We start from the raw sequence: 16,992 nt of genomic DNA on the forward strand, positions 1-16,992 counted from the left end.
CTTTTCTGTCGATTTGGCCGAGCTCTTTGAGAAGAGGTCGGATAGTCTGACCTGAAGAGGTTGGTCTCCTTGTTACTGAACATCCCGGGTCGGATAGCTCGACCCAGGGTATGAACAGTGCCCCTGCTCGAGCTCGGTCTTTCTTTTTGAGGTCGAGTCCTAGTTCTTAGGACTTCGATCCTTCTCTGGTGAAGCCGAACTCGAGCATCTTGTCGACTTCATCTTTGTAGCGTTCTCCTTTTTGAATATGGAACGTTTTCTTTTGCTTCTTAAAAGCGCGCGCTTTTGCATTAGCGCTCCTAGCCTTGGGAATATGCAAGGAGTTTAATATCCTCATTAATTGGTTTTTAATTACCCTGTTTCTCTCAGCCTCTTTATTTTGAATTTCACACCCCCAAAAAATGGTTTCTCTTCTCCGTAACTTCCCCTTTCTTTCTCTCTTTCTGTTTTTCTGAAGTTTGCGGTTTTCGTATTTATCCCCTGTGCCATATTCTTGGCGATCATTAGTGCTTTCCTTGCTGTGAAAGGGCGACTCTGAATTCCGTCTTCCTTTTTCTACTTCTGTGAGGCTTTCTGCTCGAGAGGTGCCTCAACTCCCTATCGCTTCTGCTCTCAGCTTTTCTTCAGAGTTTTCTCCCACTTTCTAGGTTGGTTCTTTCTTACTTTCTTCATCATTGTGCCTGTTTTTTGTTTGAATATTTTTTTGTTGTCGTGCATCTGCTTGCTTATTGTCGTTTATTTTTCTTCTTCTGTGATCTGCACGAACCCACTTGCTTTCTCGAAAGGTTGTTCCTTTGATGTTTTGTTGACAAATTTTGCAAAAGATAACTTCTATTTTTTATTATTCTTGAAAAAGGTTGTGTCTTTGATGACTTCTTCTTGAGCTGTTTATTTGGTTGCTTCATTTGTTGACTAAAATGGGACTGTGGGTCTGGAGGGCAGTTTATTCTGATGATTTTACCCGTGGCTCATGGCCTTTTATTCAAAGTGTCGTTTTAGTTGAAAGGGGTCGTTATCAAGGTGTGACCTTGTGGGTTTTCCTGAGTCCTTGTTCTGTGCCTGCCTCCAAAGGATGTCCCTAGATCTTTGGTGTGGGTCCTGGGGTTTCCTTTTGTTGTTTGTACTGCACTGAATTATGTTGGCCGAATTGTTTTGTCTTTCGTCCGAGATGTTTTTTAGTAATTCGATCTTCTTTTCTTGTTGTAGGATTAGTTGACCTCATGTCTTCTCGCAAAAATATTGTTGAGACGTCTTCCCAAGTCCCTGAGGGCATGGCTGATTGGGTGGATTCCATGGTTCTTCTGTGTATTTCGTTGGTTGACTCTGAGTTTTGTCAGCAACTTAGGCAATTTCATAGGATTTGTGGTAATGGTGGTGATGAAAAGAACTATGAGCTTGTATCTCCAAACTCTGAGGAGAGGGTCTGTTTTTCTACCAGAATTGCTGGAGAGCGCCCCTTTTTCTACGCCTACGACTTCTTTTTTAGTCAAATGAATATCACTCTTCCTTTTACCACTTTTGAGACCAACCTATTATGGTCCTGTAATGTAGCTCCATCCCAACTTCACCCCAATTCCTGGGGTTTTATAAAAATCTTTCAGTTGTTGTGTCATGAGTTCGGTATCTCTGCTTCGTAATCCCTCTTCTTTTATCTCTTTGTTTTGACAAAGCCTGAGGTGGTTAAGAAGAAATCCGCTTGGGTTTTTTTCCGAGCTTCCCAGGGAAAAAAGGTTTTCTCCATGTTTGATGAATCTTTCTGTGACTTCAAGAATTACTTTTTTAGGGTCCAAGCTGTTGAAGGAGTTTGACCCTTTTTCTGGATGAGAATGATGAGCCCGCCTTTCCCTTGGAATGACAAAAGAATGTAATGGTGTCTAAATATACGTGGGAGATGTTAGATGAGGCTAAGCAAGCTTTTTTGACTGTGCTGGAAGAAAACTGGGGACAGCCTCCCCATCTCGACACAAAGAAATTTTTAGCCAACCCCTTTCTCCTCCGAGCTGAGCTGGGTAGTGGTCAATTTTTTATTTTGATTGTTTTGTCGATTTTATCTCTTGTAAGCTCTTTTCTGATTCATAACTTGGTTTCCCGCTGTTGTGTTTTGTCTGCAGAGATGATTAAAAATAATTAATCCATGAAGGCCTTTAAGAGGGCAAGAAAGGCTACTGCAGCTCAAAACGTCTCGGCTAAGGCGGCCGGGGAGGGATCATCTCAGGTTCAGTCGAAGCCGGCCGTACCGAGCTCACCGAGGGCGAGGAAGGTAATTCCTACTCTTCGGGTTCGTTTGGTTGATCCTCCACAAGCTTCTGTTGCTGCCTCTGGCACTCCTCCAAACAAGAAACAAAAAACAACGGAACCTTTTAACCTTGATGCCCCTGACTTTGATGCGGTTGAGTTTGTCGATCACCAGATTGGTCCTTATGGTACCATTCCTACTGACGATGGCTCTCTCCTTCGCCACTTGGATTTTATTACTTGGAGTAGCGTCAAGATGGCACATATGGGAGCTGCCCTGTACCGAATTGCCCAAGACCTCCTTCTTCATGCTACCAAAGCTTTTATGGAGGAGGCTAAGTAAGAGTTCGACCGTATGAGGGGTTTGAAGGATGAGCTCCAAGTGAAAGTGATCAAGCTGGAGAAGGAGTTGGAGACCGAAAAGGCTAGTTCTGTTGCCTTAGCGGCTTCTGTGAGGTTGGCTGAAGATACAGCATTGAGGCACAAGGATAGCTATGTCACGGCTTACAGGGAAGTGATGCGTCTCAGGGAGGAGTTGGAGTCTGCCCGGGTTGATTATGCCGAGCTCCAGGGTCACCTTGTAGGCAGTGTAAATGCTGCTTATGAGAACCTAAAGGAGCAAGTTTGAGTTCTTGCTCCTGAGGTCGACCTTACTCTCTTCAGCCTGGACAATGTTGTAAAGGATGACAAGATTGTCCCTGACGACCCTGATGACGATGATGTTGAACCTCCCTCTGTGCTTGCTGCTAAAGCCTCTGTGGTGCCGACTTCTTCAGCTCCTTCAGCCGAGGCTGGTCATCCCGTGTCAGATCCTGACTGTCAAATCTTGAATCGGGATGATGGGATTGTGGATGCTGTACCCATTCATACTCGCCCTCCTTCACCCCGTGCTGCTGAGAAGACTTTGGATCCTCAATGAATTTTCTAGATGCTTGTGTAAATAGCCCGGTTTGTGGGCTTTTTGAACTCTTTATATTTTGTAAATGGTGGTTCTGAATTTTGCTACATTCCTAGTTGCTTGTTTAGCAACTTTATTTTGAAAAACAAAGTAATTTCCAAGCTCTTGGGCTAGTTTTGGTAGCCTCTTGAGTTTGTTATTATAACTTGTGTTTTTCGTAACATATCTGTTTGCACTCGTCTTGGTACCTTTTTAGGTTTTGGGGTGTCGGAATTTTTGTTGTCTGACCTCTTTGGACTGGCTTGATTCCTTTTCGCTTTTGCATGATGTTATTTCTAGTAATTCGTTTTGTCTGGACCTTGTTCAGGTCTTTATTAGGAATTACTTTGTAAACCGCCAAGGTTTTCGAGAGGCCGATTTCGTCATGTCGGTTTTGTCTGAGTTGTTGTTAGTAACCCTTCTTTTTTGGGACCAGGTTTAGGTCTCCTTCCGGGATTACTTTTGTAACCTTTTTCGGGCCAACTTCATCATGTCGGGTCCTTCTAAGTTATTTTTGTAATCCTCTTTCTTGGACCTTGTTCATGTCTCTTTCAGGGATTACTTTTATAAATTTTATATTTCGGGCTGACTTCATCATGTCGGGTCCTTCTATGTTATTTTTGTAATCCTCTTTCTTGAACCTTGTTCAGGTCTCTTTCAGGGGTTACTTTTATAACTTGTTTGTAGGAGACCGACTTCGTCATGTCGATCTCTTCTAAGTTATTTTTGCAATCCTCTTTCTTGGACCTTGTTCAGGTCTCTTTCAGGGATTACTTTTATAACTTTTATATTTCGGGCCGACTTCATCATGTCGGGCCCTTCTAAGTTATTTTTGTAATCCTCTTTCTTGGACCTTGTTCAGGTCTCTTTCAGGTATTACTTTTATAACTTGTTTGTAGGAGATCGACTTCGTCATGTCGATCTCTTCTAAGTTATTTTTGTAATCCTCTTTCTTGGACCTTCTTCAGGTCTCTTTCAGGGACTACTTTTATAACTTGTTTGTAGGAGACCGATTTCGTCATGTCGATCTCTTCTAAGTTATTTTTGTAATCCTCTTTCTTGGACCTTGTTCAGGTCTCTTTCAGTGATTACTTTTATAACTTTTATATTTCGGGCCGACTTCATCATGTCGGGCCCTTCTAAGTTATTTTTGTAATCCTCTTTCTTGGACCTTGTTCAGGTCTCTATCAGGGATTACTTTTATAACTTGTTTGTAGGAGACCGACTTCGTCATGTCGATCTCTTCTAAGTTATAGCAATCCTCTTTTATAGGGTTGGCCAGACCTCTTTCGAGGAATTTACTTATACTTTGGTTATTGTGACTGGTCCGACTTCTTTACGTCAGTCAGTCTTTAAGTTATTTTTTTAGCAATCCATTTTATTAAGACCTCGTCAGGTCCTTTCTATGGATCACTTTTGATAACTTCTTGTATTATTCTGTTTTCATCTTTGCCGATTTTGTAGAAATTGGGTTTAATACTCATTTGGTCGACCTTTTAATGAATTTGGTTTTCATATCTGTTGGTCTTTGGTATGCGAAATTGTTACTCTGAGGTTGTAAAATTTGTTGTTCGTTCTCTCCCTGGCAATGGCGCCAAGAAATGGTGCACAACACCATGGAAAGTATAACTTCACAACTTCGCACAACTAACCAGCAAGTGCACTGGGTCGTCCAAGTAATAAAACCTTACGTGAGTAAGGGTTAATCCCACGGAGATTGTTGGTATGAAGCAAGCTATGGTCACCTTGTAAATCTTAGTCAGGCGGATATCAAATGGTTATGGAGTTTTCGAAAATAAATAATAAATAAATAGAAAATAAAGATAGAAATACTTATGTATATCATTGGTGAGAATTTCAGATAAGCGTATAGAGATGCTTTCGTTCCTCTGACTCTCTGCTTTCCCGCTGTCTTCATCCAATCAGTCTTACTCCTTTCCATGGCTGGCTTTATGTAAGGGCATCACCATTGTCAATGGCTACTTTTCATCCTCTCTGTGAAAATGGTCCGATATGCTGTCACTGCATGGCTAATCATCTGGAGGCATCACCGTTGTCAATGGCTGCATCCCATCCTCTCTGTGAAAATGGTCCGATGCGCTGTCACTGCATGGCTAATCATCTGGAGGTTCTCGATCATACTGGAATAAGATTCACCCTCCTTTTGCGTCTGTCACTACGCCCAGCACTCGCGAGTTTGAAGTTCGTCACAGTCATTCAATCCCTGAATCCTACTCAGAATACCACAGACAAGGTTTAGACTTTCCGGACTCTCATGAATACCGCCATCAATCTAGCTTACACCACGAAGATTCTGATTAAGAGATCCAAGAGATATTCATTCAATCTAAGGTGGAACGGAAGTGGTTGTTAGGCACGCGTTCGTAGGGGAATGATGATGATTGTCACGTTCATCACATTCATATTGAAGTGCGAATGAATATCTTAGAAGCGGAATAAGTTGAATTGAATAGAGAAACAGTAGTACTTTGCATTAAATCATGAGGAACAGCAGAGCTCCACACCTTAATCTATGGAGTGTAGAAACTCTACCGTTGAAAATACATAAGTGAAAGGTTCAGGCATGGCCGAATGGCCAGCCCCCAACGTGATCAATATGATCCAAAGATGGTTCAAAAGATGATAAGATGCCTAATCCAATAGTAAAAAGTCCTATTTATACTAAACTAGCTACTAGGGTTTACAGAAGTAAGTAATTGATGCATAAATCCACTTCCGGGGCCCACTTGGTGTGTGCTTGGGCTGAGCTTGAAGTTTACACGTGTAGAGGTCATTCTTGGAGTTGAACGCCAGTTTGTAACGTATTTCTGGCGTTCAACTCTGGCTTGTGACGTGTTTCTGGCGTCTAACTCCAGACTGCAGCGTAGAACTGGCGTTCAACACCCTTTTGCATCGTCTAAACTCGGCCAAAGTATGAACTATTATATATTGCTGGAAAGCCCTGGATGTCTACTTTCCAACGCAATTGGAAGCGTGCCATTTTGAGTTCTGTAGCTCCAGAAAATCCACTTTGAGTGCAGGGAGGTCAGAATCCAACAGCATCAGCAGTCCTTCTTCAACCTCTGAATCTGATTTTTGCTCAAGTCCCTCAATTTCAGCCAGAAAATATCTGAAATCACAGAAAAACACACAAACTCATAGTAAAGTCCAAAAATGTAAATTTAACATAAAAACTAATAAAAACATTCCTAAAAGTAACTAGATCCTACTAAAAACATACTAAAAACAATGCCAAAAAGCGTATAAATTATCTGCTCATCAATCTTTATCGTGATCGTGCAGTGAATTTGATTTTCACTTTCTGCCGATCTGTAGCTTTATAATCGGATGATGAATGTTTCAGACTAATGCGTCTTGAGCATTTGTAGAAGATCTGAACAGATTTTATTCAAAAGAAAATGCAAATATATACATGTGAGAGCTTTATCCCTCTAAGTCGGGCAATTTATAGGTCTTGGCTTGGCGCCTCATTAAAAAACCTTTTCAGGAAAAAGAGTGCGCCTTATCCTAAGATCCTTTATCGTCCCTAACTATAGTACCTTCTTAGGTTGCAGGCGTGCCATGACCTAGGAAGCTCTCGCCCATCAAGTTCGGACAGTCTGTAGTAGCACTTTCCAAGTACTTCTATGGCTCGGTAGGGTCCCTTCCAATTTGCTGCCAGCTTTCCTTCTCTAGGTCGAGTTATTCTGATATCATTTCGGATTAGGACGAGGTCGTTCTCAGCAAATCTTCGCGGCACCACCCTTTGATTATATCTCGAAGCCATTCGTCATTTTAATGCCTCTTCCCTGATCCGAGCTCTTTCTTGGACTTCTGGGAGTAGGTCGAGTTTTTCCCTTTGAAGTTGGGAGTTGGCTTCTTCATTATAATGGATCACACTAGGCGACCCTTCTTCAATCTCCACTGGGATCATTGCCTCTATTCCGTATGCTAATCGGAAGGATGATTCCTTTGTGGTGGAGTGCGACGTCGTTCGATACGCCCACAGGACTTGTGGGAGTTCTTCAGCCCAGGCTCCCTTTGCATCCTGTAATCTTCGCTTGAGCCCCGCCAGTATGACTTTGTTGGCAGCTTCGCCTTGTCCATTGGCTTGGGGATGTTCTACGAAAGTGAACTGGTGTTTTATGTTCAGGTCGGCTACTAGCTTTCTGAAGCCTGCATCTGTGAATTGAGTGCCATTGTCTGTGGTGATGGAGTATGGAACTCCGAACCTTGTGACAATGTTCCTATATAGGAATTTTTGACTTCTTTGAGCAGTGGCATTAGCTAGGGGTTCTGCCTTGATCAACTTTGTGAAATAGTCTACCCCTACTATGAGGAATTTAACTTGTCCCGATCCCTGAGGGAAGGGTCCGAGAAGGTCGAGTCCCTATTTTGCGAATGGCCAAGGTGAGGTCACGCTGATAAGTTCCTCTGGCGGGGTGATGTGAAAGTTAGCATGTTTCTGACATGGTGTACATGTCTTTATGAACTCCGTGGCTTCTTTTTGTAGAGTTGGTCAATAGAACCCTGCCCGGAGTAATTTTTTGGTAAGTGCTTGCGCTCCGAGGTGATTGCCACAGGTGCCACTGTGTATCTCTTCTAGGACTTCTTTTGTGTTGGAAGTCGGTACACATTTTAACAATGGTATTGAGATCTCTCTTTTGTATAGGGTATTGTTTATGATAGTGTAGTATTGTGCCTCCCGTTTTAATCTTTTTGCATCCTTTTCATCTATAGGAAGCGTTCCTATTTTGAAGTAGTTGATTATGGGAATCATCCATCCTTAATCCAAGCCTGTTATGGCTAGGACTTTTTCCTCTTCCGAGATTGATGGGTTCTGCAGCATTTCCTGGATGAGGCTTCTATTGTTGCTCCCTGGTTTGGTGCTGGTTAGCTTTGAGAGTACATTAGCTCGGGCATTTCGTTCGCGGGGAATGTGGCAGATCTCATATTCCCCGAGTTGTCCGAGTTGTTCCCTAGTTTTATCCAAGTACTTTTTTATGGTGGGATCCTTGGCTTGGTAGCTCCCTGTTATTTGTGAAGTGACTACTTGTGAGTCGCTGAAGATGATAAGCTTTTGAGCTTCAACCTCTCTAGCCAGCTTCAAACCAGCTAGTAGTGCCTCATATTCCGCTTGGTTGTTTGAGGCGGGGAACCCGAATTTGAGGGAGAGTTCGATTTGGGTCCCTTGGTCACTTTCAATTATCACACCCGTGCCGCTTTCAGTTTTATTTGAGGAACCGTCCACGTAGAGATTCCATTTTATGGGGAGTTTCGGGATGTCTGTAAATTCTGCAATGAAGTCGGCCAGGTATTGTGATTTGATGGCTGTCCGAGCTTCATATTGAAGATCAAATTCGGACAACTCAATTGCCCATTACAAGATTCTGCCTGCTAGGTCTGTTTTCTGTAAAATCCCTTTCATGGGCTGGTTGGTTCGAACCTTAATGGTGTGAGCCTGGAAATATGGACGAAGTCGTCGAGATGTCAGTATGAGTGCGTAGGCAAATTTTTCTATTTTTTGGTAGTTCAACTTGGATCCTTGTAATGCTTTATTAATGAAGTATATGGGTTGTTGCCCATTGTCGTCTTCTCGAACTAATGCTGAGGCTACTGCCCGACTTCCTACCGCGAGGTATAATATGAGTGGTTCTCCTTCTCGTGGTCGAGATAGGATAGGTGGTTATCCCAAGAATCTTTTGAAATCTTGGAAGGCTTGCTCGCACTCGGTGGTCCATTCAAACTTCTTGCCTCTTTTTAGAGTGGCGTAGAAGGGGAGAGATCTTATTGCCGACCCGACTAGGAATCTGGACAAGGCTGCTAACCTTCCGTTGAGTTGTTGTACTTCTTTGACATAAGTCAGACTCTTCATGTCAAGTATGGCCCGGTATTTATCCGGATTTGCCTTAATTCCTCTTTGTGTGAGAATGAAACCCAGGATTTTACCAGCTTCTACTGCGAAGGTACACTTTGTAGGATTAAGTCGCATGCCATGCCTTCTTATGGTGTCGAATACTCGGGCGAGGTCGGACAGCAATGTCTCTTCACTTTGTGTCTTTATTAACATGTCGTCCACGTAGACATCCATGATTTTTCCGATGTGATCCATGAAGACTTTATTCATTAATCTCTGGTAAGTAGCTCCTGCGTTTTTAAGACCAAAATGCATGACGATGTAGCAATAGTTTGCTTTTGGGGTTAAGAATGAAGTTTTTTCTTGGTCGGGTGGATACATTGGGATTTGATTGTATCCCGAATATGCGTCCATAAACGAGAGGTATTTATATCCGGAGGATGCATCTACCAGAGCGTTGATACTTGGGAGTGGGTAAGGATCTTTTGGGCAGGCTTTGTTGAGATCAGTGTAGTCGGTGCACGTTCGCCACTTTCCATTTGATTTTTTCACCAAGACGACGTTAGCTAGCCATTGTGGGTACTTGACTTCTCTTATGAATCTTGCCTCCAGTAAAGCTTGTACCTACTCTTCCACAGCTTGGGATCGTTCTGGTCCGAGCTTTCTTCCTCTCTGTTGTACCAGCCGAGATCCTGGGTAGACTGCCAACTTGTGGCACATTAATTTGGGGTCTATGCCTAGCATGTCTGCAGCCTTCCATGCAAAGAGGTCGACGTTATCTCGTAAGAACTGTACGAGTGATTCTTTTATGTCTCCTTTTAGGCTCGTACTAATATTGGTTGTTTTGTCTGGGATGTCTCCAATCTGGACTTTTTCTACTTCACCTTCAGGTTGTGGGCGGAGTTCTTCCCACCTCTAAACTCCACCGAGTTCAATTGTGTGGAATTCTTCTCCTCTGCCTTTGAGGTTTAGACTTTTGTTGTAACAGTGGTGCGCCATCTTTTGGTCTGCTTTTATTGTAACTATCCCTTCTGTAGTTGGGAATTTCATGCACAGATGTGGAGTCGAGACTATTGCGCCGAGCTGATTCAATGTTGTCCGTCCTATTAAGGCATTGTAGGCTGAAATCACATCGACCACGATGTAGTCTATCTTGAGTGTTCTTGACTAGTTTCCTTTTCTGAAGGTTGTGTGTAGTGAGATGTATCCAAGTGGTTGAACTAGGGTGTCTCCCAGTCCGAACAGGTTGTTTGGGTATGCTGTAAGTTCTTTTTCTTCCAGGCCGAGCTTGTCGAAGGCAGTTTTGAACAAGATGTCGGTGGAGCTCCCTTGGTCTATTAGTGTGCGGTGGAGATTTGCGTTTGCCAATATAATAGTGATGGCCATGGGATTGTCGTGCCCTGAGATGATACCGGCTGCGTCCTCTTTGGTGAAAGTAATTGCGGGGATGTCGGGTGCTTCCTCCTTCCCCTCGACATGATATACTTCTTTAAGATATCTTTTGCGAGATGATTTGGAGATTCCTCCTCCCGCAAATCCGCCGTGTATCATGTGGACATGTCTTTCTGGTGTACGAGGTGATCGCTCGGTTTGTCCGACATCTTCGTCCCTTCTTCTTTTTCTTTGCTCATCGTCTCGGGTGGCCAGGTACCGATCTAATTTCCCTTCTCTTACTAGTTTTTCTATGACGTTCTTTAAGTCAAAACATTCGTTGGTAGAATGCCCGTGGATTCGATGGTATTCGCAATATTCAGTCCAATTTCCTCCTCCTTTTTTGCCTTTGAGTGGTAGAGCTGGGGGTATTTTTCAGTGTGGCAGACTTCTCTGTAGACATCCACAAGGGACACCCGAAGAGGGGTGTAATTGTGATATTTTTTATTTTCTCCCCATGTCGATCTTCTTTCTTTTTGGATTCCTTGTCCTTATCCCGGGAACGGTAGGTGAATCCGGATTTTGTGGTCTCTCCTAGTCAGGAGTTTTCCTCCATGTTGATGTACTTCTCTGCTCGTTCTTACACTTCGTTCAGAGATTCGGGGTGTTTTTTTGATATAGATTGGCTAAAAGGTCCCTCTCGTAAGCCATTGATGAGGCCCATAATGGCGGCCTCTGTTGGTAGGCTTTGTATGTCCAGGCATGTTTTGTTGAATCTTTCTATGTAGTTGCGAAGACTTTCCCGATCTCCTTGCTTGATTCCTAATAGACTTGGGGTGTGCTTAGCCTTGTCTTTTTGGATAGAGAATCTGGCCAGAAATTTCTTAGATAACTCGTCGAAGCTTGAGATGGACCTAGGAGATAGATTGTCAAACCATCTGATCGTTGTCTTTGTTAAGGTAGTCAGAAAGGCTTTGCAGCGAACTGCATCTGAGGCGTCGGTGAGGTACATTCTACTTCTGAAATTGCTGAGATGATGATCGGGATCTGTAGTGCCATCATATAAAGGCATATCCGGGAGTTTAAAGTCTTTAGGGATTTTGGTCTTCATGATCTCCCTAGTGAATGGATCTTGATCCTTGCGAGAGCTGTCCTCATGGATGGACCGAGTAGCTTTGGTTTTGAGATCGGCTTCGAGTTTTAGAAGTTTATCTTCTAACTCCCGGCGCCGCCTTATCTCCCATTGTTGATCCTTCCCAGCTTCTCGCTGATGTTGGGCTTCTTTTTCAAGTTGTTTTAAATGATCTTGAAGTGTCTCTAGAGCTCCCGGGTTTGGTGAGTTTTTGTCCCTGTTAGATTCCGGGGCGTCTTTTGGTGTAGTCTCTGCGTTTTTGTGCGGCGTTCTATCTTCTAGATCTGAATCATGGTCGTTGTCATGGTCAACCGCCATGGTGATGGGATGACTTCCAGATTCCCCGGCAACAGCGCCAATGTTCCGAGGGTTACCTGAAACTGTAGGTTGATCTCGGATGAGATCTTCTATACTGGTCGGAGATGACGTGTCCGGCTGGTGGATGGTGCCCGGAGCGGTCGTGTCCGACTTGTTGGACTACTGCGCTGCTGATCCGTTGTCACCGGAAGGTGGTGGTACCTGCAAGGGACTCCGATGCTTAAGTTAGCAAGGGTATTAAGCAGGTTTTTAGTAGAATCAGAGTATGAGTTATACCTGGGTGCTCCAGTGTATTTATAGTAGTGTGGAGTAACCTTTTTAGATAAGATAAGTTAGTTATCTTATCTTATCTTATCTTTGGGCGAGGTCAGCTTATCTTCAAGGACTCCAAAAACTCCAATTTACCCAAAATTCCTAATTTCACTTTTGCCCCAAATTAAATCCAAACCCTAAATTTAACCAAATTAAACCCTAACTCCACTCATCTAACCCTAGCCACCATCCATTCTATTTTGCCCTAATTAACCTACGGAAGAAAGAAACAAAAATGAAAGGAGAAGGGGGAAAAAAGGAAAGGGAGAAGAGAGAGCGCTTGGGATCAGAGAGGAAGAGAGCGACGGAGAAGAGAAGGATCAGAAGGGAAGGGACCGTGTCCTGCCGCGCCGCCACCGTCACCCCGTCATTGTGGCCGTCGAGTCACTGTCATAGAGCTGAGTCACGAAGAGTTCACGAGCGAGAGAGAGAGACGTGGAGGGCGAGAGTCTTAAGCCTAAGACCGCCGCGACCGTCACAGCACCGCCATCCTCGTGTCAGTCATCGCCGTTGTCAGTAATGAAGCCCGTCGCCGCCATCCGCGCCTCTGTTGCTGTCAGAACCGTGCTCCGCCGCTGGAAGGATCTTCGTTGCCGTCGTTGAAGCGAACGAGAGAGAAGGAGACGTGGAAGGAGGAGCCGTTGAAGTGAGCTTGCTTCCGTCGCGTCCTGCCTAGCCACCGTCATCGAAGCCTCATTGCTGTTGATTAAGGGTGTTATCGAAGAGCTCAAGGAAAACGTGCAAAAGTTGAGTGGAGCCATCTTTCCACTGCTGAAATCATGCTTCGATTTCTGCCCTGTTCGGCCCGGATTCATTCTCCATTCTGCCCCGCCCCTGTTCCATTGGGGTTTGCTGTTCTTCATCGCGCGCCACCGTCGAGCCTGAAGCTGCCACCATCGTACGAAGCAGAGAGAGTGAAAAACGCGATGGAGGGGTGAGGGAGAAGTTTCCACTATTGTTGCCAGGGCTAGCCGCCGGAGCCATTGTCGTTGCCGCTGGAGCAAGCCGCTGCGGAGCGTTCTGTCATCGTAAAACTTGAAAGGGGATGTCACTGCTGTTGTTGCCGGTAGCACTGTTCCCGTTCTGGTTCCAATTCCTTCGTTTATGAGACCTGTAACATTTTCTTCCTTGCTTTGTTACCATTTTGTTCCTCTGTCATATTTTTTTCCTAATTATGTTAGCATATTTTATTCTGGTGTTGCTAATTTAACTCCTAAACAATTATGATTGGTGCTGAGATCATTGTTGTTGCTGCTCCAAGAGGAAAGTTGTTGCTACTAGGAATTAAAAACAAACGAAGGGTTTGTTGCGTTTAATTACCGAGTTTTGGTTAATTGAGGTAGGGGATTTTATTTTGAAATTAACTGTAATGTCATGGAAGTCTAGGATTTAATTTATTAGAACTTCTGATTAGGGATATTGTTTTTGATTATCAGAACTTGTGAATATTAAGGCTGTTGATTATTGTTCTGTGTAGTTTTTTTCTGATTTGTTACTTGTTTTTTTTTTATTTATTCTGATTAGTAATTTAGTATTATTGGAAATTCAAATTATTACTTTTTTTATTTTTAATTTGTTCTTAATTTAGTTAATGCTAGATTGATACCCAACAAAATCCATTCATAATAATAATTATTTACATGTTGATACCATCAATTGAGTTGTTACTCTTGAGTTGTTATCCATGATTGAGTTCATACCACCATGAACTGTTGATGAATTCTAACAGACAACACAAAATAAAAAATGTTAGTGAAACCACCAAAGATATTTGCCTCTTTGTTGCCGGCATGGAACTTTATGAAGAGTCTAAAAAGGTATGTAATTTTCGTCATCTAGCTTGCTTCATGATCCTTACGTTTGTTTTTGGAATTCACTTTGAGAAGTTTATGAATTATAAAATTGTTTGAAACTCATGAATGTATATTAACATGAACTTTCATATTCATCCAAATAAATTGAAACTTTAGCTGGATTATGTATAAGAATTTTGACTGTCATGAAAAACTACTTTCAAGTTATTTACTGAATTAAGCTATTACACATTTTTGTTCCCTATTTTCTTTAGGTAAGTCAAGTCTTTCTCTTTAGCGAGTTCTATATTAGTATACATTCTATGGAAGTTATTGTCAGTTGTTTAAGATAAATTTTATTCATTAATCATGTTGGATGGTGCTTATCGGTCCCCCCTTTAGAGGGTTGTACAAACGAAGTAGTTAAAGTGATGTAAAGTTGGTAAACAAAAGATTATGACAATAACAAATAGTATCTTATTGTTTAGTTATTCCATATATTACCTATGCAACAAATTGCATCAATGCAATCACTTAAGAAGTCCCCTCGTGGCAACTGGCAGAGAAAATCTAAAGAAGATAAAAATAAAAAATGTTTGAAAACTTGGCTTTATATGTATCCTTATATATTTTCAGAACTACTCCAAATGTTTCATATTATATTTGTCACTTTACCTTTCGTTACATGATCATCACTCATTTGAACATCATTCAGTGTTGTGTAAATATCAGATTAACAACAATTTTATACTATCTATCTTTTTATTATCACATTCAATTATCTTATAATAGAAGGTGTTTCACTGTTACCCTCTTTTTTTCCTTCTACAGTTATTCCTTGAACTACTTGATTGTCTGCTAGAATACTACTCCTATGTATTGCTTTATTGATAGTCTTAGCTTCACTAACTTCTATAAGATAATAAATAAAGGCAAAAAGAAAAGATGTTCCTAAACATCTTGATTATTATTCCATTGTTTTATACTTTTATGATATTTAATAAATTTCTTAAACTAAAATGCATGTTTAGATTTGAGTCATGATTATTGTATTAACATGTCCTATTTTATTGCACTTTTCTTCAAAGATTATTCATGGTAAAAATTTTAGAGTTTGTATTCATTGTTGAATAATATGAGTATAATTTTTTGTTTTTTCCTGTGCATTTTTAAAGAAAAACAAATCTTGTTTTTTAAGCTAGTGTTTTTTGTTTGGTGGTCTTTTCAAGTGTGTGGCACTTATTAGAACTTCTCCATGAGAAATGAGAAAGGAGCTGTATGAACATGATAGAATTTGTAATTTCTAGTTTACATTTTGGAGATTTATAATTCCTTATTTTTCTTGTCCTATGTATCTATCTAGTTTATTAGGGTTCTTCAATGTGTCTTGTTAGTTTGTACTTTAAAGTTTATATATTAAAGAAAAAAAATATTACAAAATCAAGTTACATTTTGTAACAAAATTTTATGATAGAAAAAATAGATTGTCACCAAAAATACCTTCAAGATCAAAATTTGTTACCACTTTTGTAACGATTTCTAGTTTTTTGTATCAAAAAATTTTGTTACAAAATATCACTTTGAATTGTAACAGTTCCATTTTTTGTTACAAAAAATTTTTGTAACGGGACATACTACAACAGCCCTTTTTTTGTTTTAAAATTTTGATTTTTTAACAATTTTTTATTACAAATATTAATTTTTTTTTTGTAGTGTGTATTTATACACAAATGAATTGATAACCAATTTTAGTGACTAATTCTAGTATACCAATAATATTTTTGTTTATATAAACAATATTGGTCGCAAGCATGCCATAATGACAACACGTTGCAGTTGGGTGTGCAGGTTTTTAATAAAATGCCTTCGCTTGTTTCCAATTCTTGCATGCATGTATATATATCCATACATGATTCCTAATGAAGACTAAAGTAGTGGTTGTTAACTTGTTATTAGGTCTACAGGCTAGTCGATCGTTTAACTCTTTATCAACAAATTTTCACCCTATGCAATTTGAATTAAAATTAGACTATTCTATTATTTAAATAATCCAAATTCAAAATCAGATTGATTATAATTGAGCATCCGCGTGTATATTACCAACAACGTCGACTAATTTAAGAACATTATTTGCTACACGGTATTAATAACGTGTGTAAGCAACCAAAATATTTAACGGAAATAAAAAGTAATGATGGAATCTGAAAGTTCTGTTTTAAAGAAGGTAGAGATTAGTTGATGGGCAAAATTTTTTTATATAATTTGGTGAGGTAAAATTCGAAAAAATAGAGATCATTGGTAATTTTCAAAAATATGAGGACATGTAAAATTTGTCAGGAATAAATTGTCAAAAGCGAATTTGCCACAGCCAAATTGTTATTTTTTTTTTATTTTAAAAAATTGAATTTGTTGACTGTGAATGATTTTTTTATTTTTTTAGTTTTTAAAATGTGAATTAGTTGACAAAAAGTTATCTTTATTTTTTTATTTTCAAAAAAGTGAATTTATCGACGGCAATTTATCTTTTTTATTTTTAATATTTAATTTTAAAAAATACAATTAGCCGAAAACAAAGTGTTTTCTCTGATCTGTTATTTTTTGTTTTTTGTTTTTTGTTCTTTTAATACAATACGTCAAGAATGAGTTTTCATTACCATCTCAGTAATAATATTCCACTATTCTTCATAGAAATTACCTAACCCAAAACCATATACAAATGAAAAAGCGGAGGTTGGTGCCCACTAATTATCGTGAAGAAGTGTGCAAGTGTATGTGACTCATACATAATACATATAAGATTATAAGCTAGTAGTGGATATATATTTGGGTTAACTCGTTGATATATATATATATATATAATTGATAACTTGTGTTATGCATTAACTCGTCCAATACTTTAAGCTAATTAATTATTACATATTGATAAGACAAAACTGTGGATGAATAAAAAACGATGTGTAAATTATATTATTTATACAGAATAAAATCTATTTTAAAAAAAATTAATAATAAAATGCTAAAATACCATTTAGAATTA

The sequence above is a fragment of the Arachis ipaensis genome, chromosome B07 (assembly GCF_000816755.2).
Source record: "Arachis ipaensis cultivar K30076 chromosome B07, Araip1.1, whole genome shotgun sequence".
NCBI classification, from domain to species: domain Eukaryota; kingdom Viridiplantae; phylum Streptophyta; class Magnoliopsida; order Fabales; family Fabaceae; genus Arachis; species Arachis ipaensis.